This window comes from Culex pipiens, chromosome 2, assembly GCF_016801865.2.
Source record: "Culex pipiens pallens isolate TS chromosome 2, TS_CPP_V2, whole genome shotgun sequence".
Taxonomy (NCBI): domain Eukaryota; kingdom Metazoa; phylum Arthropoda; class Insecta; order Diptera; family Culicidae; genus Culex; species Culex pipiens.
The window spans coordinates 153924768-153931872 of record NC_068938.1 but is presented as its reverse complement, the minus strand read 5'-3'; positions in this window follow the sequence as shown (position 1 = coordinate 153931872).

Genomic DNA, 7105 nt, shown 5'->3' with positions numbered 1-7105 from the left:
ATAAAAAAAACGTTACTTAATCCACCCTTAGGTGGTTGATGCCTTCCTCACATTTAGAGGGTAATGCTATCCAAAATAGATACAAAAGGGTGGACCTTTCAGTGTTCTATCAATTTGATTCATTATTCATACCATCTGATTGGGTAATTCAAGGCACTTATGTGCTTATAACTTTTGATAGGGTTGTCAGATCTTCAATCTTTTGAACTCGTTGGAAAGGTCTTTTGATTACCTATCCAATGACAGATCGCATGATAGATCCGGACAACGTTTTCATCGAAATATATGAGATCCGTCCTCTAAAAGGTGCATAAATAACACTTAAGTGCTCATAACTTTTGATGTGATTGTCAGATCTTCAATCTTTCAAACGCGTTGAAAAGGTCTTTCAAATACCTTTCTAACAATATATAGCATGACGGGATTTCTTACAAAAACCACCCTTTTTTACAATCTCCGGACTTTTGTTTAAATTGTTTTTTTAGCATAACTTTTGAAGTACCTAACTAAACTTTATAATTTTCAATAACGACTTATGGATCGAATGAGACCAAAACGGTCCAAATCGGTTCAGCCTGTGCCGAGATAATCCAGTGACAATGTTTTGATCAACATCCCACCACACACACATACATTTGTTCAGAATTTGATTCTGAGTCGATATGTATACATGAAGGTGGGTCTAGGAGGTCAAATTAAGAATTTCGTTTTGTGAGTGATTTTATAGCCTTTCCTCAGTAAGGTGAGGAAGGCAAAAAGCGATATAACTCCAAAACAAGCTGGCGATTGGTTGCTCACTGTTCACCAAATTCCACATAAATTGCTTAGCCTACTCAACTTGTCGTCGACGTTCAGTAAAAAGTAGCCGGACGATCTCATTTTTTCCACATAGATCGGGGGACAAGGATAGGGTGTTCAAAATACGGGAAGTTTTGATGCTCCGCATTTTTAAGGGGACAAGGGAAATTCTTCACAGTATTCTCAAATAAGATTCACTAGAAGTTGGATGGCTCTAACGCAAGGCTTGTGAACATTCGATAATTTTGCTGTCAACACGCAACACGGGGCAGTGCCAAGGCATATAGATTAGATATGGTAAGGCGGGTTTCAGCTTTCAAAAAAAAGTTAGCATGAAAACTTGATTTTATATCAAGACAAGATGTTTAGAATTTCTGGACTTATTTTTAAATAGTTAAATAATTTTCAACACTTTTTTTGTTAAATGAAAAACATATATAGATATTAAGCTTATTTATGTTGTTTGCTCTGGATTTTTTTTAATTTTTATGTGAATTCTTCTTTTTCAATGAAAACTGATTTTTGGGGACTTTATGCTGTCTTAGATAAAAAATTTAAAAAAAAATCGTCGAAATCACAGGAAATTATCTTCCAATCTTAACTAAAACATCCGTTTGTTTCTGGTCCCTAACAAAACGCTTTCGATGATATTTTGATTTCAAAAAATTGTTTATAATAATTATTGATATAGGGGAAATATACCCTTTCTAATCAAACACCTATCTTCGTCATATGGAGAGTTTGATGCTCGATTAAAGCTCCAAAAATACTATTTAGGCTATAAACTTACCAGCAACAGCACCGCCTCGAGTAAGCACGCAAATTTATGCCATTTACTGGCCAAAAAGATCAAATTTAATGCACTTTTGATCATAATTTCTATTTTGCGAGACCATTTCTCATCATTTTGGTGGCACACACATCCAAACGCAAGATGAGAGGTTAACTGCTTAACGAAAGTCGCCATCAATATCTTTTCACTTGCGCTAACGATTTCAAAGCGCTTAAGATATAAAATTGCTTCCAACTACCGGCAACATGTTCTTTTGACCATTACTTAGTCACTCACTTGAAAAATAATCCCGAAAAATGTAAATAATTAGCAAGCACCATCAAAAAAACAAACGCGCTAAGTCTTCTGACGTTTGAATTTTGAATACCCATTCCAATCGAAGGCTGAAGAAAACCGAGCGAGGAGCGAAGGCAAATAAAGAACAAAAGGTGGCCACCAACACCGACAACATGCTGGTGCAGCGCCTGTTGGAGTGAGCAAGTGCTGCCAGGAAAATATCGCTATAAATGCTAGTTTTCGTGAGTGTTCGCTTAAAATTTCATCAATTTTGGCAGCACTAAGCAGACCCAAAAGAGCGCTGGAATAAAAAAAGAACTAAGCTGAAAATAGAAAAATGGGCGTGGCCCATTGCAATCGACTGATTAGAATGCATTTTTGAAATATTTTTTATAAATGCTTGTAAAAAGAATAGCATAACATTTAATAAAAGTGAAAATAAACAGAAATGTTCACAAAAAGTTGCTCTACTCGTTGGTGTACTTGGTTTTAGTGAATTTCAAGGAACAATCCAGATTATCCAGCATCATTCAAACACGACCGCTTATTAGGCTTAAAATGGGCATATTTCCCCTACCGCCTACAGAAATGCGTGCAGGCGCTTAGCACATTTTCGCGATCAGTTTCACGACAAAATTTTTGATTGATTTCTTCCGATATTGTGGAAATTTTGATTTAGGCCAGCTGAAATAACAATCAGAAAATATTTTGGGATTAGGAACACGAAAACATTTTTTTTAATTTTTATTGAGTTTTTTTTAAATTATTGGAATTTAGGAAAATTTTAATGAATTCGTCATTGAAAAATTGTGATTAGCCAACTCCAATGTAGTTACGGCTCGTGCTTAAAAAATGCTCTTTTTGCACCTTGCTGCACTTTTCTTTCAACCGTGAGTATTAGCACTATTGAAGAAAAACAAAATATCATATATATTTGAAATGAATGTCTTTGTTTTTTTCCTTTCGGATGAGTATTGCTCTTCTTTAGTATTAACTTCCGCTGTCTTTCAAAATTGTAAAAACATCGACTCCCGTATAGGTGTACGGAAACGTATTAAAATGTAATAAATTCTAGCGTTTGCAACACACAGCTAACATCCAAAACCCTGATGCTGGCAATCTATCATATTCATCCTCGATGTCGTCGCGACCTCGTCGCTCGATGGAACCCAAAATAATCTTCTTTGTCGCAAAATGCTCACAGCAAAGCTGACGACATATTAATTGCCCCGAAAATCCCCATTCCAAACCCATCGACCTTAACCAAACTCTGTTATATAGTAGCTGTACAAGAGCATATAGAGCTAATCTCACGCCACGCGGTGCCTCCACCGTCGCATCATAAGCGATATCTTATTTCACGTGGCATTTAAAATTGGCTTCTTCTCGTTCCTCACTCGGGGTTACTGTTGATGTCGTCGTCGTCGAGTACTCCAACTCCAGCTGTTTTGTGTTCATTTCTGTACTTTACGACGACACGATGCCGCGGTAATTTGGGACCAAACGGGAACAAAACTAGGAAAGTTAATGGGAACTTGCCGCCACCAACCATCATCACCGAAGAGTTAAAATTGGGTACCGTTCGTCAACGAAACTGTTTTTGTGTTCGGATGAACTGCTGCAACAGGAGGACATTGGTAGTTTGACAGTGACTTGATTTACGATAAGGCTATTGTGACAGTTTTTCGAATTTACAAATGTCAAATTAATGAGTTTCTACTGTTTTCGTATGTGTTTGTTATTGCTCCCATGTTTTATGATGTGGTGGCGCCCTGTTGGAATAAATAATCGAAATTGCGATACTATCAACATTATTTCTCCTTTTTATATTTCTTTTTTGGCAACCACCAACCCCACCGCAAGTAAACAATGAACGCTGCAAAGAGTGAATTAAAACTTTTTAACAGCCTCTGAGCTAATGTGTATCAAAACAGCATTACTTGGAATCCGCGGGGTTCCGTTTTTGTTTACACCTGGAATTCCAAATTCAAGGCTGTGGTTTACTTAATTTCGCCAAATTGTGGCGCAAAAATGGTAAATCGAACGCCGGCTGGGGTGATGGTAGTGTAACAAAAACCGAAATTGGTTTCCTAAACGCGTAAAAAAGTACGTGATTTTTGACGCAAACAAGCTTCATAGCATGCTAAGGAAAATTTTATGCTTTTTGAGGGAAAACCGTTGATTCCGGAGACATCGGATTGTTTGCCGATGCGCCAGGTCTAGGGACAACAAATCCATATGATCTCTTCGGGAAAAGTGTTCTCCAGACCATTCCCCATAGGCCTGACCATACCAGAAGTTGGCGCGTGATTTTCCCAGACCTGTAGGGGCGTTTGAACAAAAAGTTCCAATTTCCCATAGTAATTCCCATGTAAACTTTAACCCTGATGCGCGCAGCCAGTTTACAACCAAATGAGCTGATATTTGGCATGAAAGTCCCTATGGGCATGCCCTACAAGGGGAACCATACTAAAACTTGATCCGAGAACTTTTTGAAAAACGTACCCACCCTAGGGTATACAGAAGCGTTGTCCCGTCACAAAAAATGACAATTGTTTAATTTGCAATAGTTCGTGAAATCGGATTTGCAACATATTTTGGATATATAAATAAATAAGTACTCAGGGAATGCAATTCAATTTTCTAGCTTCGCCATATTGGCCGCAATCTTGGATTGCACATTCCCTGAGTACTTTGGAGTATTCTATGGCACATATTCAAGTTCAGCGACCCCAAATTAGTTAAATTTGACCGGTTGATTGCCTGTTACACATCTAAAAAAAATAATCAAATTTTCTAGCTTCGCCATATTGACCGCCATCTTGGATTGCACATTTCCTGAGTATTTTGGAATATTCTAGGGCTCATATTCCAGTTCAGCAACCCTTTGTTAAATTTGACCTGTTCATTGCCGGTTTCATTTCTTTATAAAATATCGCATATTCTAGCACCGCCATCTTGGATTGCACATTCTCTGAATACTTTGGAGTATTCTATGGCACATATTCAAGTTCAGCGACCCCGAATTAGTTGAATTTGACCCGTTGATTGCCTGTTACACATCTGAAAAAAAATAATCAAATTTTCTAGCTTCGCCATATTGACCGCAATCTTGGATTGCACATTCCCTGAGTACTTTGGAGTATTCTATGGCACATATTCAAGTTCAGCGACCCCGAATTAGTTGAATTTGACCCGTTGATTGCCTGTTACACATCTGAAAAAAAATAATCAAATTTTCTAGCTTCGCCATATTGACCGCAATCTTGGATTGCACATTCCCTGAGTACTTTGGAGTATTCTATGGCACATATTCAAGTTCAGCGACCCCGAATTAGTTGAATTTGACCCGTTGATTGCCTGTTACACATCTAAAAAAAATCTAATTTTCTTGCTTCACCATATTGGCCGCCATCTTGGATTGCACATTTCCTGAGTATTTTGGAATATTCTTGGGCTCAAATTCAAGTTCAGCAACCCTTTGTTGAATTGACCTGTTCATTGCCGGTTTCATTTCTTTATGACCCAAATTTAGTAAAAGTTGACTAGTCAGTAGAGATTTTCACAATTGCTTTATTTCGTGACGGGACAACGCGAGCAAAACCTTCTTTTGCAAAATATCTGAGTTGTCCCGTCACGAAAAGAAGTACCTGTCAAAACAACAAAATTTGACGAAATTGGGTGATCCAGGACGCAAAATCTTCGTTTTTCATTTTAGAAACAACTGTAGAAAAAGGTTTTTTTTAAACTTGAATGTTTGCTGGAGTGAATCTTATTGAAAATTTAATGTACTTTCCAAATTTGTATAAATGTTGGTACCTTTTCCCACAGATTTGAAAGTTATCAGCAAAAAACTGAAAACATATGCATACAAACGTTGTCCCGTCACGAAAAAATCGGTCAAAAGTGTTCTAACCAGAGCTGAAAATGTCAGGGGTCATGACGCGAAAATCAGCGACGCTGACACAAATTTTTGAGATCCATTCACTGAACCGCAAAACCGTGACATAAACAAACCCGGCGCAGTCGTGAGTGCCCTAGCTCATTGAGCAGCTGCAATGCGAGGCAGTAGTCGACCGACGCTCTTTCGACGTTGCTCGCACACACATAAAGAAACAAGTTTTTACACAAAAAGTTCGTATTTATGCGTGGAAATGTAATTTTGAACATAAATTATGGTTGTTTTAAGTGTTTTGCACAGTCTAGAACCATTCAATTGTTTCAAAATAGTCAAAATAGTGTTTAAAGAGGATTTTACGAGTCAGTCATATGACACGAATTGAGTGAGTGTAGCTCATTTTTTCACGTCTCTCATTCTCCAGCAGCCGACCGGCACAAGTCAGGCGGCAGTGGTTGAATAGACACAGTAGGCTTGCAGTCACATGCTAGCAGTGAACTGACATTTTGGTTTGCTTCATGTGTACGCTGGGTTGGAAACTTTTTGCAGGCCTGGTTCTAACATTGACCAAAATATGAGATTGATCCGACCTCTCCAGCCAGAGTTATTCAACTGCCTCATTGTAGACGCACTTGGCAGGAACAATGAGACAGGTGAGGAACAATGAGACACTCTACAAAAATTAATACTTTTCGAGCTGAACATCATGTTTTTGTGCTGTATCGCCTGTATCATTGCAGGTGACTTGTCTTGGACATTTAAATGCACTTTTTTCAACTTGAAACTTCAATTGACAAAAGTTATACTGAAAAGTATTTAAATTGTGTAAAAACCTTATATTTATAATAAACAACTTTATATCTTGGTTTAAATAAAGTTAAAACTCAACAAAACGAGTCCAAAACATTGAAGATCTGGAAGCCCTGTCTCATGTTATGACCACTCAAGTGATACTAAAAATAGAATGATCTATTAAAAAAATATGCGTACGGTAACGACGGTCGTTTAAAATAATATACTCATAATATCACAATTTTTGGTAAATAGTGAGGAAGGCACCAACCACATTGGTGGATTAAATTTGTTTTTATCTCAAAATCCAGAGAATGTTTCAGGATGCAACACATTTTTGGAAACTGAGACAAAGTTTATTCGAATATGTACTTAAAAAAATCACAACAGTACTTTTAGATTTAACATCAATGCCACAGTGTTCGGAATGGCAAAATTAAGTGGAATAAATTGATAACTCCTTTATTTGACGTCCTAGCCAAATGGTGTCTTCGGAAGAGTTGTTGTACTTGATAAGGGCTATCTTTTGAAGTTATTGACATACAGGG